This window comes from Mauremys reevesii, linkage group 9, assembly GCF_016161935.1.
Source record: "Mauremys reevesii isolate NIE-2019 linkage group 9, ASM1616193v1, whole genome shotgun sequence".
NCBI lineage: Eukaryota > Metazoa > Chordata > Testudines > Geoemydidae > Mauremys > Mauremys reevesii.
This window is the reverse complement of record NC_052631.1, coordinates 88,571,982-88,595,953: the sequence shown is the minus strand read 5'-3', so window position 1 is coordinate 88,595,953 and position 23,972 is coordinate 88,571,982. Positions and strand designations below refer to the sequence as shown.

The 23,972-nt window shown below is 40.8% G+C and overlaps 1 protein-coding gene across 11 annotated transcripts in view; it reads right to left on the bottom strand.

The window, feature by feature from the left end:
• Nucleotides 1-23,972, bottom strand: part of TENM1 (teneurin transmembrane protein 1) — a 697,978-nt gene that overhangs the window by 564,548 nt on the left and 109,458 nt on the right. For all 11 annotated transcript variants that reach the window (XM_039487530.1, XM_039487526.1, XM_039487540.1 and 8 more), the window contains one exon: nt 12,114-12,212. The gene's annotated coding sequence lies outside the window, so the exon portion shown is untranslated. The remainder of the gene's footprint in view (nt 1-12,113; nt 12,213-23,972) is intronic.

Genomic DNA, 23,972 nt, shown 5'->3' with positions numbered 1-23,972 from the left:
GAGATAAGAAGAAAATAATTATGATTATGAACCATTCTTATCCCAGTTCCAATATTGGATTTGCAATCAAATGAGACAATGAAAGATGGTCTGAAATTTTCTCTCTAGAACAGGAATTTTCCCCCTCACTGTCTTCACATTTGACATGGACACCCATTAGGGATAACTTTAGTTCTTCACTTTGGCTGTGAATATTATGATAATGGAAGAAATTGGCTAGTCACTTGTGAAATATTATAGTAATAAAAGTCTTCTGTGGAAGATGAATCTTCTCCAAAATAGCATGAGGGTGTCAATAAAGTAAAGAATTATGGGAAGATCACTTATATTTGTATTAAGGTAGCATTTATCAAACTCTTCTATGTATAACTAGAGTTAAAATAATCCCTAACTTCTTATTGCTATTGCACAATTTACTTCGTATATTTAGGGCTGGGGGCTAAGCACTCATATACTTATCGTTTTTGCTTCTAATCCACTTTACATTTTATCCCCTTTCTTTAAATAACTAACTACTGAAAAAAAATAGGACAATGGGATTACAGCTGCAGTATTGCACTTGTGGGAATGTTAGGCAATTGAAGAGATACAAATGTATTAGCATTTGCAACAATGGATTTTATATATGAATAAAACTCCACTTCCCATTTTATTGTGACTGTCTCTGGTATAATGCAATTATTACTTGCAAAGATATTTTTGAAAATAGCGCAAAATTTTCTATACACTTATTTATGGAAAAATATTCACTAAAACATTGTTCAAATACGGTACGCTTGGCATAATGTATAATTCCATTTCAGACTAGTGTTTGGTACTAGCCAAAGCACTGTATCAAAACATCCATGAAATTTGGAGGGTTCCAAATTTGGACTTGGATCTAGACACCAATCTGAATAACCCAGTTATCTCTTATTCCTATATTCAGCTACATCAAAGCACTGAATTTCAAGCATTCCTGAGCTGGAGTATCTGGATCCACTTCCAAATTTTGTAAATCAGGCCCATTTCCACTTCAAGTTAGGATACGATAGGGTGATCAGATGTCCCAATTTTATAGGGACAGTCCCAATATTTGGGGATTTTTCTTATATAGATGCCTATTACTGTCCTGATTGTTCATACTTGCTATCTGGTCACCCTAGGATACAATAATAGAAATACTAAAGGCAGGGGTGGCTCCAGGCACCAGCACGCCAAGCGCGTGCCTGGGGTGGCAAGCCACTGAGGGCGCTCTGCTGGTCACCGTGAGGGCGGCAGGCAGGGACCGGGGACCTCCCGCAGGCAAGCCGCCGAAGTCAGCCTGCCTGCCGTGCTTGGGGCGGCAAAATACCTAGAGCTGCCCCTGACTAAAGGCTCACACAGTTACATGCATGAGGTATGTTTTAACTTACAACATGATTGGCACAAATATATAAATAGGGTTTGAGTGATGAGCAACTTCTTGTTTTCCTAAAGAGGACTCAGTCTCTTGTATTTTATTGGCACCCACAGTCACATTGGGGAATTTACTAAATGTACATGTTAGTCATTTTTGCCATTGGTAATTTACAATTAGAAATTCAAAAAGAGCCAGCAGATATCAACATGCAAATGTAGCTTTGATGAGGCTTCCCAAGCAAGCGTCATGAAACAGTAATATTTTTGAATAAGAGAAATGGTGAATCCAGTGTCTAATCTGACATTTTTACTACTCTCAAATTGCTTGACAAAGGGTACCTAGATGATACAACATAGCATGACATTTACTGAAGTTCATATTTCAAGTCTGAATTTGTAGAAGTGATTCCTAAAAACCCCCTCAAATGCACTGTAAGTTGTAAATTCCTAGTACATTGTAAATAGGATTGTTGTTTACAGCTGTTTAGAGCCGCTAAATGTCTGTGGATTTGCTTTCTCAGCTATAGCAGGAACTTACTGGTCATAACTCCCTGCCTTGTTCAATAACTTCCAGTAATTATCAGGAAGAAAATGCAATAAATTTATGTAATAGACTGCCCCTTTGCTATAATGTACAATCAGAAGCGATCAATGCTTCTTACAATAAGGAGAAGAATTACAACTGTGTTTTATTTTATAGCTTTGGAAACCACCAGAGGGAGTAAAGTTAAACTCTAGTGGTCAAATTCCATAGCTGTAAAACATAGCCCAGGGCTGACATTTTACGAAGCAGCAACACAACAAGGGGTTGTGTACTACTTAGCAGACTGTCTTATTTGTTCACCCATCCAGCAAAATGCAAGATCCCCAGGAATTGGTGTGCATTCATTTTATAGGCTGAGAAACTGGAAAGTGATATTTATTATATTCATTGAGGTTAACCTTTGGCAAAATAATTACAGAAAAGATGATGCAGAGAGCTGATAGCAAAGTATCTACTTCTGTAGTTACCCACAATAGCTTGGGAATTTAGAAAGCTATATTTATCATGGTATTAATATATAGTTTTATTATAACTTAAATCAAAGGGCATTTCTGAGGCCTGCCTAGTTATGCTTAAAGTATAATTACATGCTACATATCTTGGAAAGTAAATGAAAGCCTTTTCTTGGTTATTTGTTATAAATTTCTTCTTTGCCTGTGGCTATGTGAAGGCCAGGCCTCTAAACTGTTTCAAGTATAGTGCACAGTGAATATAAAACAGTCCATTAATTGGGATAATAGGTCCCAGCATATAATTGCATTGCAAAGGTACTATGGATAGCTGCTGAATGAAATGGTATTTATTCAAGGTTGTTAGTCACCCGTGGATAACTTTATTTGCCCACTGATGCTTAAATAAATGCATCAGCCATCAGTAAGAATATTTATGAAGAAATTTATAACAAAAATCATTATGTCTCAAATTATGAAAGGAAACAGTATATAAAAGTTACTGAAGAGTGATACAATAAAGACATGGCAGGCTGCAGTTTACTTGTTTGTATGTTAGTGGACAGTAAAACATGGTTGAAACTCAAGGCAAGACAATGGGTTTACATGGTTACAGCATTTACTGTTCATTAGGAAATAAATAAATACAACTATATAATTTGAAATGATTTTTCTTGCAATGTGCCACATTGTGCTTCTGCCATCTCTCAGACAGACACCCTCATCAAGAAACAATCTCTCAACATGATGCTGAGTTCTTTCAACTGGGCAAAGCAAAATAATGTCCATAAACAAACACTTGAAAGGAAGCTTTGTTATTTTATTAAATCAAATGATTTATGTTTTAAAATATTCATTCCCCCCACACCTAACACCTCACTACTTTTTTGCTGTGTGTGTGTTTGTGTAAACAAATGTTAGTTATTTAAATGAGGGCAAATGATTTAAAAAACATTTGTTTGACAGAGGAGCATGTGTTTTTCTGAGCATGTGTTTTTCTGAGCATGTGTTTTTCTGAAGATGTTTACTTTATTCCGCTCTTTTGTTGCTATTCTGCAAGTACCACAAGTCATTGCACACTAATGGGTGTATACGTTACTCGGCTGATACCACAGTGAAGACCATAGCATAGGCATCTAAATAAGACAAACCAGACCTACACACAGAACTCCCTTTGGCATTGCCAGGAGTTTAGCACAAGCTTGCAAGCTGTTATATGACCCTAGTCTCCTTTTACTGCACAAATTTCTATGTAATACTATAAACATGCCCTAAGACTAGTATAGGGAGAAATGGCTATTAAGGGACTGATTTTCAGGTGTGCTGAGCATTCACTGCTCCTGTTAACTTCAAATGGACTTGTAGATGCTCAGTGTCTCTGAAAAACACGCCCTCGGTATTTACCCATGTTCACATGTACCTTCTGCTTACAGCTAAATGCATGTATAATGTACAAGTGATACAAAAGGCAAAAATCTGATTTGGTTTACATATAACATAAATGTGTAAGGCCAGAGCCAGAAGGGTATATGATGGGGCATTTCCACTCTGTGGACCTAGTCCTAGTGACTGATTGCAGGTCTGTATAACTTAATGTATATATTTATGACCAGTTGCAAAACACAAAGTCTATTTCTTTCTTTTCTTTCTATAAAGTGATTGGATGTTTACAAGTCACTTATATGCAAGTCCAGAACACAGTATTCTATATAAAGAAACAGTTAACTGTGGGACTTCGAGATGTGATGCAGACGTGTATTCTGCATCGGTGTATGAGCACCCAGTGCACTGGAGCTGGAGAATTTAGCCTAGCAGTACCTGGAGAGGTGTGGGGGGGTTTGCACCTCATGGCCATCGTCCCTCCACCCCCAGTAATATGAGGCAGTGCTGCCCTGACCCCCATCAATTCCCTCACATTGAATGCCTCGAGACTAGACTCCAGTGCAGATGGGACGGAAGTTGGGTCATGGAATACACATCTGCATCACATCTTGAAGTCCCACAGTTAACTGTTTCTTTTATATAGAATACTGTGTTTTGGACTTGCATGTAAGTGAGCTCTCCAGTTAATACAAGTGACAATTCTCAACAAACAACCAAAATTCTTATATCACGCTGACAGTCTGGGTGTTTTGACTTGTGAAGAACCATAGTTAAAGTAAGTAAGTGTTTCTTCTTCTTCAAGTAGATGCAGCCACTTAGGTGACTCACAAGCAGTACCAATAGGAGGTGGGGCTCAGACTCTATCTAAATAAGGACTACAGGACCACCTTCCCAAAATTTGCATTTGCTCTGGACACCTCGGTAATAGCACAATGGTTCGTAATCGTATGTATCAACAGAGGTGAAAGTAAACTGGTACGCCCCAGTACGGTGTACTGGCAAGAGCTGACTTCCCCAGGTGGCAATTAAAAGGGCCTGGGGCTCCCAGCAGCGGCTGGAGCCCCGAGACCTTTAAATTGCCGCCAGAGCCCTGCTGCCGGAGCCCTGGAGTAGCGGTGGGGCTCTGGGAGTTATTTAAAGGGCTGAGGCTCCTGCTGCCTCTACTGTCCTGGGCCTTTAAATAGCTGCCAGAGCCCCACCACCATTACCCCAGGGCTTCGGGGGCTATTTAAAGGGCCAGGGTGGTAGAAGCAGAGGAGTCCTGGGCCCTTTAAATAGCCCCCAGAGCCCTGGAGTAGCGACGGGGCTCCGGGGGCTATTTAAAGGGCCCAGGGTTCCCGCTGCCTCTACGGCCCCGTCCCTTTAGACTGCTGCCAGAGCCCCCAGCTGCCGCTGCTACCCCAGGGCTCTGGCAGGCTCCAGCGGCTATTTAAAGGGCCGGGGCCTTACCAGCGGCCGAGCCCTGGGCCCTTTACTGCTGCCGGAGCCCCCATTTGCCGCTGCTACCCCGGCGGAGGAGGCCAGGCACTTACTGGTACATGGCAGGCCGGGGCTGGCTCTGACCACCCCATCCCCACCCCTTCCGCCAGAGGTCCCGCCCCTTCCAGGGGCCAGAGCCAGCCCCAACCCAGCCCTGTACTGGTAAGTCTCTATATCTACTTTCACCCCTGTGTATAAACAACCATGTGGCAGGCCTGCAAATGTCCAGTGTTGAGACATCATTTAAAACTGCCATTGTCGGCAGCTTGTTCTCTCATAGAATGGACTCACACCCATTGAGGGGGCATAGGTGAAGCTGTTTTGTAGGTAGTTTTGATGCAGGAAATTAACCACTTAGAGAAGTCTGTGAGAAGATTGGCTGTCCCTGCATATGATCTGCATATGACAAACACAGATGAAGTGAGGCCCAAAAGGGCTTAGTCCTGTCCAGTCCTGTCTAATGTGTGAAGGCACTGCTCCTCCAGGGGTGAAAGCAGCTTAGGAAAAAAGACACATGCAAATACCCTGCCTGGTTCAAATGAAACTGAGAGACCACTTTAGACACAAATTTTGGGAGGAACTGTTGCAGACTGTGGAAGTGGTACCCCTCAATTGACTTCAGTGCTCAGTTGGTACCAAAGTCAGCAGTGGTACCAAAGCCACCACTGGTGCTGAGGTGGAAGATGGGGAGTGCTGCCACGGTAACATCAGTGGTACAGAATGCAGCAGTGCCAAGGGGTTTCCCACTACCGAGGAGATCCATTGTGCCAGTCCTGGCACCGGGCTCACTTCCACAGTCTCTGGCAAGGGAACAGCAGGATGTGATGCCAATAGACTCAAAAGTTCATTGGCCTGTCCAGACAGTGAAGCTGTGGGATGCCATAGCCCTGACAAAGACCTGAATCAAAGCAGAGCTTGGGACGGAAAGACAGAGGAGGGCCACTGCTGTCTCATGTGCCACTGACGTGGACACAGTTGGTGCCAATATTGCCCTTGTCAGCACTGGACTCAACAGATATCCCGGAGCAAGAACAGGAATCAATAGTATGGGGTCTCTCGGCATCCCTATGCGGTACTGAGGAGCAGTTGGAAGGACCTGCTCCGTTCCGTGTGATGGCAGCAGCCATACTTTTTCTTAAAAAGGAAGAGCCTCCACAAGGCCTGGAGTGGTCATGATTGGTCTTACGAGAACTTTTGTTTGGCGCACTCAAAAGAAAGCGCCTTCTGTGTCTCTTTGGAGAGGTGGTGGTGGCTGCATAGCATAAGCCAACACCACCCAGTGAGGTTGAGAGTGACCTCCGATTCGACGTAGGCCTTGGTACCTCCTGTTGCTGATTCAGGCAAAGGTCTCTAGCCACCTTAGTCTGCTGTTTTGTGAATGATTTACAAATCAAACATTGGTCTTTGATGTGGGCCTCACTTAAGAGGAGTAAGCAGCTTGTGTGAAGGTCATTGTTGGGGATAGCCCACTCCATACGACAGACAATGTTTAAACCCTGGTGAGGGCATCCCCAGGAAAAAAACACTTACCTAAGCTAACTAATACTAAGTGTATTAACTAACAATATACAACTAGAACAACATGTTAGAGGATTTTGAGGAATTGTGAGGTTAAGAACCACACAGAGCTCTGACTGCAGCCACGGGTGGTAAGAAGAAACTGAGGGGGTTGGGATGGTGCCGTCTCATATAGCCAGGAGGTGGCTAGGACCACAAGGCATGAGTGCTGCCCCCTTCCAAGGTATTGCAAGGCAAAATCCTCCAGCTCTGGTGCCCTGGGCATCTACTGCATCTACATTGACTGTTCCTTTGCAAGAATGAGACAACAGAGATGAATAATTAAACAAAACTTCCAGGTATATTTTCTAAAGAAATGCAAGGATTATCTATTCACATAGTTTAGGGGGGAATAAATATTTTGGCAAGAACAACACTTGAAACTCTACCGAATGCCTATAATTAGAAATAACAAATTTGGTCTACCAAAGTAAATGTCACTCTACTTTGCCCGGCACTAAGATACTTGGCCTACCTGCCCATAAGTATTTTGCCCACTACTCATCTATTCCACCCAGAGGAATTTAGGTCAGACTTTTAGAGCTAGATTAGGTGGACAAAATAATCCCATCTGCCTGCATGTCTATAAACACTGCTATGAGCGAAATAGTTTGATGGTAACTCTGCCATCCCTATGCTATTTATTTTTAAAAATTTGTAAGATAAAATAATGCTAGAAGAGGATAAAAACACTTCTATAGAAACAAACCAACCACTGCCACCTCTGTCTCCCATTCCATCCCACCCCCCATATCCAAACTAGGGAAAAAGCAGGGGAAATTCCCTCCTGAGCCTCATAAAGGGTTATCAGCTATTTCCAACACAAAAATGATCAATGGAATCTGATCCTGCATACATTTAGGCATGATTACCTTTAGAGATGAGTTGTGCCATTGAGTTTAGTGGGACAACTCACATACATACAGTTAAGCATGTGCATAATTATTTGTAGGATGAGAGCCTTAATCAGCAAGTTCTCTTCCTCAAGATTCATTTCTGAGACTTTCAGGGAGACATTTACAACAAAAACATCAAATGAATTAATATGACCAGACAATAAATAGAAAGACTTTCCAACTGTCTCCCAAAGACATTCCCATCCCTCCGTCTCTCAAGCAGTTAATGTGTAGCCCTTCCACTGAATACCTGTGCAACTGGAGGCTTACCCACATTTTCATTATAGACCAGAGTGTCACCCTTCACCTTGATACACATTTCTCAGTGGTCTTCCTTAGAGGCCCACTATTGCCAGCTTTAGCAGCCTCTCTCACTGTAAGCCCCTCCATTCTATTTTATCATCTTAAATGTATTCCCAATCATTTACAGACTTGCTTTCAAATTAGATGACCAAAACTGGGAAATCTGGCCTAACAGTTACTTTAGACAGTGATGACACAATAGGTTTGTACTTATATTAGGTGTCCATCTGGATAATTTAGTCTTCTTTACTGCTGCTACATGTTGGACTGGGAATTTTAATGCTGGCCCTAACAATAAATACACACAGCTCTGTTTCCTCTTCCCTATGAACTAATTCAATTTTTATTTAAAACAATGCTTAATTTGTGGGATATTTCTACTGAAGAGCATCACTTAACATGTGTATCCATTACATTTCATATTCTACTTCTCAGCCCAGGCACCCAGGCTATCAAGATTACACTGTAAAACCCCTACATCCTGCTGCAGGTTAACCACTCTCCCTAGTTGAGTATCTTTTGCAATATTTATTATCCTACATGTTGTAACTTTACCTAAATCAATAATTAAAATGTTAAAGAGTAATGGTTCCAATACAGAAAACTAAAGGACTCTACTACTCATTGGATTCCAAAGAACAAAGAACTTCTACAAGAATCTGTTGTGTGAAACTTTAGCAAAAGCTTTCTTAAAATCTGGATACATTAAATCTCAAATTTTTCCTTTATGAAGACTGAATTTTATTTTATTTTACAAGTAATCATATTTTCATGACATGATTTACTCTTTCACAAATCCTTGCTGACTCATACCTTTTAACTTGTAATTTTCCAAAAGCATTCTTATGCCAGCCATAAATATAATTTCTCTCTCTTTTTTTGCTAACATACTGTAAAATGTTATATTTACAGGTCTAATTTTTAACCTCTTTCTTATAACCTTTCTTTTTAACAGCTGTAACTAAATTCACTAATTTCTAGTTACTTGGCACCCTTGCATCAAAAGATGTTTTAAAAATCATAATGGCACAGCTATTTTATTCCTAATACCCTATATGAAGTATAGACATAACTCATCCCTGCTCAGTGCTTTAACTAACTTTATTCTTAATACTTATGAGTTTCAGTACTCCAATATATCCTCATGAATATGCTGTTGTACTGGCAACGCTGTACAAAATTAATGCTGGGATTTGCCTTTGATAACTATAGGAATTACCATGGAAAACACCATTTATTAATACAGTTAACACGAATATTACTTTGTTTTTGGTAGAGCCCACAATGTGCTAGGTGCTGCAGAAACATAAAAAAAAATATGGTTCCAGCTCTGTAGATCTTGCATTCTACAAACCATTCCCTGGCAGCTAAGACATGACAAAATATAGGGAAGTATGGCAGTAACTCGATACCTCAAGAAGGTAGATCAGGGGTAGGCAACATATGGCATGCGTGCTGATTTTCATTGGCACTCACACTGCCCGGCTCCTGGCCCTCGGTCCAGGGAGCTCTGCATTTTAATTTAATTTTAAATGAAGCTTCTTAAACACTTTAAAAACCTTATTTACTTTATATACAACAACAGTTTAGTTATATATTATAGAAAGAGACCTTCTAAAAACATTAAAATATATTACTGGCATGCAAAACCTTAAATTAGAGTGAATAAATGAAGACTCGGCACACCATTTCTGAAAGGCTGCCAACCCCTGAGATAGATGTTGGTAAATTACACCTTTTTAACACTGAGCACTGTACATGGACAAATTGCTTATTGTTTGTTGAGGTTAATGCATACTTTCAGCTACAACTGACCATTGGCACAACTACTTCTGGATGTTTCTCTAAACATCTGTTTAAGTCTGAATTTCTATCCTTAAACCATGCATGATTTAATAACTCATATGTTTATGATCTGCTGCAAAACTTACCTGTTTTCAAAATTAATTTGGCCCTTTGAAAGTTAAGCCACACAGCTAGTAAGTTTGACATACACACTATGAAGATAGGGGAGAATTGGTCTTTATATATTTGGAAGCTAGGCTAATTCATTCTTTTTAAAAAAATCATGTTCATTGTTTTTCTCCATTCCCCCACACCCAACATCATGCTGCAATGCTGCCTGTCAAATAGGTAACACAAAGCAATATGGCTATCTTACTGTTATGAATACAAAGGGAGACATTTCATCAGGAAAAAGAAACCAGGGCAATTCATATATATTTTTTCTCTTCCCATTATGGTTAGTTTCTTCGAAGTAATGGATACCACACATGGTCCCGTCATCTTTTCAGTAGGAAGAGTAACAGTGTCTCATCATAAAATCATTCATAAAAATATGTTGTGCATGGGAAAAAAGTGAAGATAAAGGTTAAAAGTTTTTATAATTTACTAACCTAATTTAGTCTACAGTTTATTTGTCAAAAAACTTGGCCCAAATTTTTTAATGGAAGCCAAAACTCAGACATGCGGGTACTAGATATTTAATGGTTTCAGTGTTAAAACAAAAATATACATATTTGGGGTTTGAGAGCCAACTACATTTAAATGGTGATTTGAAGAGTTACTCTGAAGTTCCATTGCTAATGATGATTTAAAAAAAACCAAAAAACAAAAATGCTTTCCCTGTGAATCCATATTATAGTAGTATATCATCCTTTCTATAAAGAATATGTTTATATATTTAAATCTAAATCTCAATACATACTTATGATTATTATTATTTATCTTCCATATTAAGGTAACTTCTAGGGATCACAATCATGACTGGGATTCCATTGTGCTGGGAATTATACATAAACATTGGAAGGCCTGGGCCCCAAACCCAAAGAGTTTACAATCCAATTTAAGACTAGATTGAATAAGTGATGATTGCAAATAATATGAGGTAATGGGCTGGACTGGACAAGGGTAATAGTAATAAGACCATGCAGTTATCCAGTGAAGTTAATTACTTCCCGAAAGGTATGCCGGAAACCATTTGTTTTTATAAAGAACATGAAGTTGCATTACTAAAATATCTGTTATGCTGGTTCATGTTGAATGGAAAGCTTTGTTACAGAAAAAGATAAAACTCACTTAATACATTTACGAACGCATTCTTAGAAATCATGCCTGACTTCTGTCCTACGAACAGACAGCCTCATTGAGCTATATGTATAAGTGAATGGGTAACAGATTGAGTTACTGACACCCTTTGGTATGCAGCCTTGTCTCCTCAGGTTTGCAGTCCTTAGCTCTTTGGAGGATTAAGAGAAAGTATGACTGCACTTCCTTCCGGCTATTCAGTACGTTTTTTATTTTTTAAAACCTTCTCCATTTTTTGCAAGTATACGTCTGCATGACTCATCAGTAACTGACTTCAACATGTGTTGGGCAAATCACATCACCAGCAAAAGACTAAAGTCTAAGTTTGGGGTGTATCCAATCAGAGTTTTTACCCATTTGTTTACAACTTTCACATTCAGTGCTCTGCGACAGAGTTTAGCTTCTCTTCATACCACTTGAAACCTGTTAGCTACAGAAAAAGCTTTTTTTCTCTGGGGCATTTAGTTAAATATGTACCCTTACAGAATCCAATAAATACATGTGCCATATTTTCAACTCTCTTCGTGTCAGTGGGGTTGCCACTGTGTAAGTGAAGAATAATTTGGCCCCAAATGTTTAATTTTCATACCCAAAATAGTAAAAATCAAGAAAAGATTCAGTGCAAATTAAGATGTCAGCTACTACACTACTTCTCCCTATCCTGCTTGAAGGATCATTGTCAAGGCTTATTTCAAGTACAAAAGGTATATACTTATTCTGATTCATACAGCTTTTCATACATAATTCCCACTGGCATGAAAGGGAGTTACTTGCATTCCTATGTCTCTCTCTCTCTTGGATCCAACTAAGCTATACATTAAAATCAATGAATATAATACATTTCAATTTGAAAATCAATTACTCTACAATGAGGAATCTCAACTTGTGGTTTGTGACCCTCATGGGGGTCAGGACCAGCCTGCGCGTCCCATATTGCTAAATGTGATGGGGGTCTGGGATAGATGGGAAGGTGTCCCCTATATGAAAAGGTTGAAAACCTCACTCTACAGTATGTAGAGGTGAATATAAAGGTACCTCAATGTATTTGATTCAGAAACTTCTCTTCACTTAAAGATGATTTACAGTCATTCAGAACATCTTCAGGAAGTCAGTGGGCATCTCTCTTGAGGGACCCTGAAAATAATAAAATTATATTTGTGATCTTGGGATTTAATGGGTTTTATTCCTTAATATATATTTAATGTCATTTTCTAATTGAGTGCTTGTTGAATTTACCAGTAATGAGGGACTCAAAGTGTCCTTGTGATTTCTTCCATGTTTTGTAAGACTATCTAAAAAGTATTATTGTTACAGGCAAGTCTGGATGCCTACTTGCCTGTATCTGGTGAAATCACAAATGAATGCCACTAAAGAGAACTAGCAGAGGGAACTAATATAGATTAATCACACATCAGTAGAAGGCAGTAGCACACAAAGGCACATCCTACAGCATAAACATCAGTGCTCAGGTTAATGTACCACATAAATCAAGAAGCTTTATTTAGAAGTAACAGAAGTGCAAGTCAACAGCTGGATGTCAGATCATGCCAAGAGAGAGACAGACAGACAGGACTCTCCTTCTCTCAAAAGAAGCAACAAGACCTAAAGTCAAGGGGTCCAAATCGCTGTTGCAACATAATTGTGGCATAAAGGAACTACTAAGGGTACAGAACTGGCCTCCAGGGGATAATCTCATGTAAGAGGTTTCCTCAGCTGGTGCAGAGAATGGAGAGGGCACGGCTGGTGTGCACTGCACTAAAACTATTCTCCGCTGGTGCATAGCAGTAAAAAGGCTGCTGCAGCCAGAGCATAAATTAGAGCACCCTAAATCCATGTAGTTGCCTTGACTGTCTGAGAACACAAAGAACATAGAGACTGTTTTAAGCCACCTTTGTGTGTGTCCCCCAGATGAATGAAGTAGCAGAGAATTGGGGCCAAGAACTTTAGCTACACATACAGAGAGAGTTCAAAAGGCAGAAACAGAATTTAAAGTCAAGAACTTGAGCACAAACCTCCAGGATACCTTGTTCCTTACAATCATCATCTTCCTTATGACTATCTGTTCTTTTGTTATGGATAGTACTCTACTGAGTTTCAAATAGGGAAGTGTGTGAAATTGACTTCTAGCCTTTGGATGTGTGAAGTGACCCATTTTCTCGGGATAATTACATACAACTAAGTTGGTGTAACAGAGAGCACAACAGAGATGGTGAAGAGTGCACTACATCTCAGTATCCTACTCTGAGCATAATATGAAAGCCTATTTTAAGGAACAGCGTAAGAGTCATGAAAGGAATAACAGATTTTTCTAGTAGCAATATTTTCTACTAGGAATGCAAGCAAGCAATAGAATCCCTGTTCACTTTCTCTAGTTTAAATGTTTAACTGTACAATTGTACTTCCTGGATTAAAGAATGCCATTTGTTTAAACTCTACAAATGGACTATCTACCTATTGTCCCTCTTATGAGTTTAGGCTAGAAATACCATATATATAATACTTCAGATTCTGGCAGACAGTCCTTGGTATGCACAAGAGCAGCTGGTAAGCTAAGAAGAATTTCAGTTTTAGCTACCCAATGGGTTAAACTCCACTAGGTGAGGGGGATCTGTTACACAGGAGCACAGGCCAACTACACTCTAGAAGAAGTCAGTAAGACATGTATACACAAGCCAGCAGAGAAGTAACTTTTATCAGGATTGATGGAAGGAAGCTTGATTTCCATATAGATAAAAAGAAAGGGAATGAAGGGTTCTGCCCTGCCCTCAGCTACATGGGCATGTAAACATGATACAGGACTTTAACAAAGAAAATTAATGTTTTATTTCTGGATTATGTGTTTTGTAAGAAAAAACTCAAGATATTCAGAATTTTCAGTTAAGTACGAGTATTGAGATCTCATTTTGAAGGCGCTTACAAAAATCAGTGTATTGACAGGAGTAAAAACAGCTCTCTCTGCACAGCAGGTAAAGTCACAAGTCAGCAACAGTCAGGCCAAAAGACAGTTGAATCTGGAAAAGTATTAGGGGAAAAAAAAACAGTGCCTCTTCAATGCATGAATAGCTCCAATGAGATATTTATCAATGGTAAAAAGTACAGACTAGAATTCTGTCCACTGGTAGGACAGTGGAATTTTCATAAGCATTCGGTGTTGGTCTTACTCTTCTTCCACTGACATATTAGTGGGAAAAGAGTGCAGAGCACTTGTGAAAATCTCACTCAGAACTTACAGTGTTACTGTAAGAAAAAAAAGTGATGGCCCTGAACTATGTGTTTGAAACCCGGGTATAACTTAGGCCCAATATTTCCTTTAAGGAAGAAATACATATTTTATATACATCTGTCAAATATCAGAATTATAAGGATGAACCAAACATTGCAAGGTTCTTCTGTGAAGGCATTTTTCCTTGGTAATATTTAGCATGACAATCTAAAATAGAACTTGACACTTTGTTTCTGTCAGACAGGTATAACCACTGACCCAAGAAAACCTAAAAGATCAAAATTGTAAATTCCAGTCTAAAATAAGGGCAGAAAATTATGCATGTCTGTTCAGCTACGTATAATTAAATGAAAAGAGGTTTGTTTTATTTTGTTGTTTTACTAAAAGAGAAAGAAACATGATTCTGACATAAAATTTACTCTAAACATTTTTCCAGTTGTCATCGGAAATACTTTGGGTCTTGATTCTGTTCCCGTTTGCTCCATTGTAACTCCATTGAGCTCAGTGAAGTTACTCCTAATTTACACTGGCAAGATCAGAATCAAGCCTTATATTATTACTGACAGGCGTAAAACAGACTGTATTGATTGCTTACAGTTTTCAGCTTATATGCCTATATATTACAGGGCCAGATTCTGACTTTAAATACATCCCATTCATACTCATTATCCTGAATGGGAATGCATACAGTTCAAATAAGGGCAGAATTTGGGCCATAATTATTTACAGGTATTTAGTTGGCCCCCATTAGCACAGCATCTGTGCACCTGTGAGATAAGGAAATATTATCCCTGTTTTACGGATGGGGAACTGAGGCACAGTATGGACATGTGGCTTGGCTAAGGTCATACAAGTCTGTGGCAGACAAGCCCCTCGAGAGAAATCTGGGGCTCCAGTACATTATTTCCTGGGCTCCCACCTCTTCCCAGTTCACTCCAATTTCACCCCAGTTACAGACATTTTGCCCCACCCCTGAGCTTGAGGATGTAGCACAATTGTTCTCCCCATCTTGTCAGCCTCAGTGGCAGAGCAGGGACTTGAACCCACATCTCCCATGTCCTAGACTAGCCCCCTAACCATTTGGAAAGCCTTCCTCTATCACTCAGATTAAAAAAAACAAGTGTAGATAGAACAGGGACTAGGTCAAACAAGAATAATAAATTTGTTTAAGGAAACTGAGGGAAGCATCAGTTCCATCAATCAAGAAGTCATGTGTAAATCGATAGCTTGAAACCTTGAACAGTTATTTTTACTGAAGAACAAACCATGTGTCACATGATGCTGACTGAAGAAGCTGTGAGAATATCATGCACCTCTGCTTGAACCCAAAAGGAGCATGTTTTTACTTTTGGAGTTACGAGGCTAATTCCTGCTTGAATTACTCATGGGAAGCTACCCAGCAAAGACTTCTCACATGACTAAGGTGCACAGAATCTGGCCCATCACCTATTAAGCTATTACTGATTCACCATTTTCAAGAATGTACTAGCCCGGAAACTGTGAAACAATGGCTTTCTCACCAGCCTGGGGAATTCTCAGCCACAGCAAATTAGTCTTTGACCCTTGGTTCTGGGCTCCATTTATTGCCCAAATGAGCATAAACTCATAAATGGAAAACCCTCAATGGGGTTTTCTACTCAGCCAAAATATCCAGGGCTTCTCACCTGGAATCTTTCTTCTTCAGGGACTCCTGCAGGAAACTGTCACTATCTGAATAATTCGCTGACATTTATAATCAGTTATTTTCCTCCCAGCTGTATCTGACAATTGATGAGAGCTGGCTGGCCAGAGGCATCTGGCCCTTAATGCGGCAGGCCACCGTGTTACAGGACTGTGCATCAAAGCCTGCTGTCCAAGTGAAAATGGTGCACACCAGTAAACCGCCATAGAAATGGTTCAAAACTACAACTTTTGGGTATCGTTTTCTAACCTTTCATTGTTCAAAGGTGACTGGGGTTGGGCCCGTGTTGAGTTTTAAAACCATGACTGTGTCTTCTCTGGAATCCAATCACAGATACAGAATTGCCAGTGAGTTTCTATTATACTTCTGGATGAGAGGGGATAAAAAGACTTTGAAAAACCAAGAAAACAATCCTTGTCTTGAGAACAAGGATAAAATGCTTTTTATAGTTCATGCCTTTAGAACAGGAACAATATGTTTCTCAGGGAAGACAAGTTTTATTGCTTTTTTTCCAGAGGTGATAACTCAAAAGCTTCATAAAATTGTTGATATTATTCAAATAAATCAAATAATTTATCAGTTCAACAGCATGTCACCCTGGGCCAGATTGACACCTCTTGCAGAAAAAGTTGCAAGAAAGTGCCAAGGAGATTTCCACTGCAGAGTTTTCTTGGAAGAATCTCCTCCACCAGTTGATAGGGTCTGAAAGCTGCCAACCCCATAAATCCAGGGGATTCACATCAAAGAAAGCCACCAAGTCTGTACAGGAAGGGGCTACTGCCAAGAGTGCAAGGGACAGGACTAGATGACCTCTCGAGCTCCCTCCCAGTTCTACGATTCTATCATTCTACCGGAAGAGCAGTCCTGCTTGCCTCCTCCAGCTCCCCTGGAAACATGCGGCTATTGCGTGAATTACTTGCAGGTGCTCAGTAACAGCAGTAGAGAGAATGCTGAAGGAGTTAATGTTGCTGCAATGGCATTGACTCATGACAGGATTGCTACATGGAAATCCCTAAGCTGAGCAAAGAAATGTGCCATGGGAGTCGCCAAGTTGCTGCTCCCCTTCCCTCACCACCTGGACTTGTTCAAATAAATCTGGAGCCACATGCAAAATCATTAGCCTGGATTTCCATTTGCAAAGTCCAAGATTTGGGATGTGGTCTTCTCTCAATCAGCCTTCTGAAACTGCTCTGCCATGCCAGATGAGGGAGGGAGGTCTTGGTTCCACAGAATGGGCACTAATAGCAAACGTATCCAGAATGAGACTGCTGTGCATAATTTTCCCAAAGGGCTCAGGTTATCTCCACAGAGCTTTCAGCCAGCATCAGGCAGCTTGTGTACCTGCTTGAGGCAGTACAGGATACATGAGCAGCAAAAAATCCAATTATGTCAACCTGTCCCTAGTGGACATGGCTCTCACACAAGATCTGGCTGCAGGTTTGGCAGCACTGATTTAATTAACTCTGCCTCTCACCCCCAGCTCTATTTCTAGAATACCACTGGGACTACCATGCAGAGCACCCACTGAGGGGCCTCTCTAAGACTACAGAGAAAGGGTGCTAGAATCAAGGAGGTCATATACCCATCTTCCTTTTACTCCCCCAGAGGAAGTTCCACCCAAATTTGTCCCCCCTCAATTCCCATAAGCAAATCCATGACAATGGAAACTCTCCATCGGTTCAAATAAATGTGTCAAAACAACTTTTTAATAGTACAGTGCATGTAATTAAAAATCTTTTATTAGTCACATTTATTAGCCAATATCATGTATATACCATAAGTTCTGTTTGAGCTAGGAGTTATCATCCTATAGAAGCCCAAGATATATTAGCTGATGCTGTTACTCTCTTATTTTAGATACGTTTTCTGAATTCAACAAGCAAAAATATGGCTCTTGATAGCTAAAGAAAATTCAACGATGCTACCTTGTTTTGCTGTATTTTTTCTCCTCCAGAGTTTTATTTGTGTACTCTCTCAAAAAATCCATCTCCATGGATGAACAAAACTTGACATTTATATAATTAAGCAAATGTGTCATGTTGTCAGGCCACAACACATCCCTAATAATTATGAATGTATAATCATACCTTTGTTCATGTACTTAGAGGTACATGTGATGTATAAGTGGGCCCAGATCCTTGGATCTAGTCAAGGAGAGCATGGCACCAGGCCTGGCTCCAGGCACCAGCATTCCAAGCTGGTGCTTGGGGCGGCAATCTGCAAGGGGCGGCAGTCCCTGTTGTTTTGCCCCCAGCAGCACGCTGAATTGCTGCTGTGGACGGCGGGGGCAGTCCATGTGCCCTTAGGGCGGTACGTGCGTTTCCGCAGTGGTGGCAATTCGGCAGCAGTTTCTATATTTAGCTGTCCACGGCGGCTTCAGTTAAACATAGAAGCTGCCACCGAATTGCCGCCCTTGCGGAAATGCGCCTGCCGCCCTAAGGGCACACGGACTGCCCCCACTGCCCGCGGCAGCAATTCGGTGCGCTGCTTGGGGTGGCGAAAACTGTAGAGCCGGTCCTGCATGGCACAATTTACGATGGGGGAAAACAATAATGTTTTTAAGCTCCCTTGATCCTGGGCCATCTGTGAATTAGGCCAGGCCCATGGTTGAAATCAAAGCAATGTGAGAGGCCCTCCATTGATGGAGGCTACCAATAGCCCAAGAAGACAGTTGGGAATTATCAAGGTGCAGGAAAGTTCCAGCCACTTCCTTATACTGGCTACCAGTAGGCAGTGGTGTAGAACCAATACACCACCACCTCCCTCTACAATAGGTTATCCTGAATGCTGATGTGTGAGCCACTCTCCACTTGCAATGCAACATAAAGTCATTGCAGCACATACCAGTATCGGGGCCAGAATATTTAAGAGCAATAATATTAACATATCTATATTATGTGATTTATAGTGATTGAGCCATATATAAAAACACAATATATAGTGTATTTTCCAAGAAATACAGTAATACTCTGGTTTAAGTAATACAATACTTACACACACACTATGTTAATAGAACAATATTAAGGTCAAAAAGTCAAGTAATCAAAAGTTATGAAATGGTAGAATTAATGCAGCCTGAATAGTCTTAGTTTGGCCTCTTTGTGTACTTCGATAGACTCTTTAAATACTTGATCATATCCTGTTTTTCCATAGGACCTCTAATTTATTCAGTTCACATAATGAACAGTGCTCATTTCATGAGCAGATATTTAGTATTTTGTTTTATCCTCACTGCTCAATGTGGCCTCGTGCCTAATTTACTGCATAATACTGTTAGTTAATAAATATATATTAGGCTTACTATACACTACATTAATAGATATTGTGTGCATGGTATTAATTATATGCACACCTCATGATATATTATATTCAGTTATATATATAATGTATATTATGCTCATCCCACAATTCTGTTCACCCATGTCAAGCATCCCACAACACTTCTCAAAGTGGAAGCTATCTTTAGCATTAGAAAACAGGAAACTTGTCAAAGCAAAGATGCATGTATATTCTGTACCAAGTACAGTTAGGGAATAATTTCCTGCCTCATTGGAATATAGGATTTAAAATGAGATATGGGAAAGTATAGGGAGGTACCAAGGACAAAGCTAATGGGTTAAACTGTAAATTAAGTGACGTATAGGGGACTTTTTTCTTGTAAACAACCACAATATAAACAGAAATGGGTTTGAGGGCGTTCTTTGAAGGACACCTTACACAGAAAATGCTGTGAGATAAGAATTGCTTCCCTGAAGGAGGGTATGCATGTCTCCTTTTCACACTCTACTATTTAGACATTAAACTTGGCTAAGTTTGGTTATTTGGCTCGTGAACATTTTTAAGAATGAACTGAGAGTGTAGTCAAACAATTGGCTACACCTTTTAGTGAATACTATTCAAACTCTGCTCTGAAGACATAACATTTTATCAGGGGCTTTTCTACTGCATTGTCAACTATAATATCTGAGTCTTTCACAAGTATTCATGAATTTATTTTCACAAGAGTCAAGTGAGATAAGGGGATATTATTATCCCCCATTAAAAGTTGTAGAACTAAGGAACAGAGAGATTAAGGTCAAAAGTATCCAATAACATTTGGTACCAAATTTAAGACACCTAGGAACTGATTTTTCTGAGTACTTAGCATTATATTGCATGGGCTGAGGGATGTGCTGGCCGCCGCTTCCCGCAGCCCCCATTGGCCTGGAGCAGCGAACCGCGGCCAGTGGGAGCTATGATCGGCTGAACCTGTGTACACTGCAGGTAAACAAATGGTCCCAGCCCGCCAGCGGCTTTCCCTGACGGGTTGCGTGCCAAAGGTTGTCGATCCCTGGCCTAAACCATGAGGCTGGAACAGGGGAACTGCTTCTTTCTCTAAATGCCTCCCAACTTCTTCAACAAATGAAGCAAGATCTTATAGACAACAGTCACTTTCACTACACAGTTCCGATTCAACTTCTGAGCAGGTCCAGCCCCTGCAATGAATAAAACAGAGGTCCTGTTGAAAAAATAGTATGTGCTCATGTAATTAAAGATGGTATCCTAATGCATATGCACAAGGGGGATGAATTAAGGTTTCGCAGGCAACCTTAATGTTGGCATTTCCTAACTTTTGAGTGCTTAACTCTGCAACCTTAGTGTTCTTCTAATGTAGGGCTTTTTTGTGTAATTTCCTTCTTTTTAAAAAAAGCAAACTGAGAAAACAAAAATTCTATCAAGTGCCCTCATATTGACACCTGCGTGGGTCATTAGCAGGGTTGGAACTTTTAGATCCACCACACAGAATTCTGTCACTTCATTTAATAGAGTAACTGATAGTAGTAGTAGGTTGTCATCTGCTATGTGGACCGACACAAGACAGGGATTTCATACTTTGGCAGTGGATTTCACAGCTATTTGTTACAGCAGAGGAACAGTGAAACTCATTCAGGAATCGTGGGTTCACCCCAGGTTCTAGAAGGGAGTATGCTCTGCTGGACACAGATTTGTATATTCCTTTCTCCCAAGCTTGAACTCTTTTGCCTATCCCACTCCATCTTGCCCCTATCCCAGTCCTGCCTTCCCCCAATCTCTGGTTCCTCATCACAGTTCCATTCACCTCCCTTAGCTGATCCTATTCTTCACTCCTCAGGTTTCTCATCCCAGTCACAGTCACCTTGCTCAATTACTCCTAGTCTCACGCCTCTAGGTTCTGTCCCAGCTCTAGTCTCCTCACCATCCCCAGCCACAGTCTTCCCCCCTGCTCCCAGTCCTCTTGCCCTGCCAATCCTTGTTCCCACCATTTGGGCTTCTCCTTCAGTATCTGTCTCCTCCACAACTTCCAGTCAACCTTCCCCTTACATGTTCCCATTGGTTCCCAAGTCCTAATCTCCCTCCCTGGGCTCCTTGACCAATATCAATATCTCCCTAATCCCTCAAGCTCCTTGTCCCAACCTCTTTGCCCAGATAGTTCCAGTTCTCTCCTCACATCCTGATTCCTTGTCAGATCTCCCCTCCCCTGCCATATGGAAAATTTCATCGCATATGCATGAAAAGCATATTATATCATACCATTATGCACTCTAAGCTGCTATTTTTCATACTTCTTTAGGATTTTAGCCATGTGACTTTCACTGAAGTTACTAGGAGCTGTGTGATTAAATCCTGGTGAAAGTCTTTGAAAACATAGAGCTAAGCATTTTATTCTGTCATTTGTATTTATGCATACATATCATTTGGTTCTCAGTAGATCTTTGTGTTAGAATAAGTATGTACTCTACACATTATTCTGATCTTTTAATTTCAAAAATTCACAGGCAAAATCTGATTTGCAGATGGGATTTGAACAGATGCATAAAAGGCAGGGTATTTCAAATGTGATCATGGAGCTTAACTTTTATATAACCACATAAGATGGAGGGCCAAATTTGACACTCATAAACAGCAGTTTAAACCAGGGTGTGACTTTACTAGAGTTAGGGACGATTTACTTTGGTATAAATGGGTGTGGAAAGCCACACAAATGTTTGCAATACCTTATGTAGGGGAGGAGAACCACAGGTAGAGCAAATGTAATTTTATTTTATTTCTTATATGCATTGGTTATCATTTTTAGGTTGTGTAGAATGAGTTACTGTCCATGAAGGATTGAATCCAGTCATGTTGACTATATATGCGTGACAATGTCAGCAATATGGACTATGGACACCATCCAGAAATGTGATAAAAAAATTCACTATAGAAAAGGAAATCAAGCAAGGCCACTCTCAGAGCCATAGTTTACCCTCTATTAATATTTTAGTTCAGTCAGGGCTGGCACACTGCGTTTATGCCAGGAAGAACTGGAAGTCCTGGCACGGTCAAGGAATTATCATGTGATTGGAATAACAGAGAGCTGGTGGGATAACTCGCATGACTGGAGTACTGTCACGGATGGATATAAACTGTTCAGGAAGGACAGGCAGGGCAGAAAAGGTGGGGGAGTTGCATTGTATGTAAGAGAGCAGTATGACTGCTCAGAGCTCCAGTATGAAACTGCAGAAAAACCTGAGAGTCTCTGGAGTAAGTTTAGAAGTGTGAGCAACAAGGGTGATGCCGTGGTGGGAGTCTGCTATAGACCACCAGACCAGGGGGATGAGGTAACAAACAGAAGTTACTAGATTACAGACCCTGGTTCTCATGGGGGACTTCAATCACCCCAATATCTGCTGGGAGAGCAATACAGCAGTGCTCAGGCAATCGAGGAAGTTTTTGGAAAGTGTAGGGACAATTTCCTGGTGCAAGTGCTGGAGGAACCAACTAGGGGAAGAGCTCTTCTTGACCTGCTGCTCACAAACAGGGAAAAAATAGTAGGGGAAAGAAAAGTGGATGGGAACCTGGGAGACAGTGACCATGAGTTGGTCGAGTTCAGGATCCTGACACAAGGAAGAAAGGAGAGCAGCAGAATATGGATCCTGAACTTCAGAAATGCAGACTTTGACTCCCTCAGGGAACTGATGGGCAGGATCCCCTGGGAGAATAACATGAGAGGGGAAAGGAGTCCAGGATTGCTGGCTGTATTTTAAAGAATCCTTATTGAGGTTGCAGGAACAAACCATCCTGATGTGTAGAAAGAATAGCAGGCGACCAGCTTGGCTTAACAGTGAAATCCTTGCTGATCTTAAACACAAAAAAGAAGCTTACAAGAAGTGGAAGATTGGACAAATGACCAGGAAGGAGTATAAAAATATTGCTCAGGCATGCAGGAAGGCCAAATCACACTTGGAGTTGCAGTTAACAAGAGATGTTAAGGGTAACAACAAGGGTTTCTTCAGGTATGTTAGCAACAAGAAGAAAGTCAAGGAAAGTGTGGGACCCTTACTGAATGAGGGAGGCAACCTAGTGACAGAGGATGTGGAAAAAGCTAATGTACTCAATGCTTTTTTTGCCGCTGTCTTCACGAACAAGGTCAGCTCCCAGACTACTGCACTGGACAGCACAGCATGGGGAGGAGATGACCAGCCCTCTGTGGAGAAAGAAGTGGTTCAGGACTATTTAGAAAAGTGGGACAAGCACAAGTCCATGGGGCCGGATGCACTACATCTGAGGGTACTAAAGGAGTTGGTGGATGTGATTGCAGAGCCATTAGCCATTATCTTTGAAAACTCATGGTGATCAGGGGAGGTCCCAGATGACTGGAAAAAGGCTAATGAAGTGCCCATATTTAAAAAAAGGGAAGGAGGAGGATCTGGGGAACTACAGGCCAGTCAGCCTCACCTCAGTCACTGGAAAAATCATGGAGCAGGTCCTCAAGGAATCAATTCTGAAGCACTTAGAGGAGAGGAAAGTGATCAGGAACAGTCAGCATGGATTCACCAAGGGCAAGTCATGCCTGACTAACCTAATTGCCTTCTAGGATGAGATAACTGGGTCTGTGGATGAGGGGAAAGCTGTGGACATGTTATTCCTTGACTTTAGCAAAGCTTTTGATATGGTCTCCCACAGTATTCTTGCCAGCAAGTTAAAGAAGTAT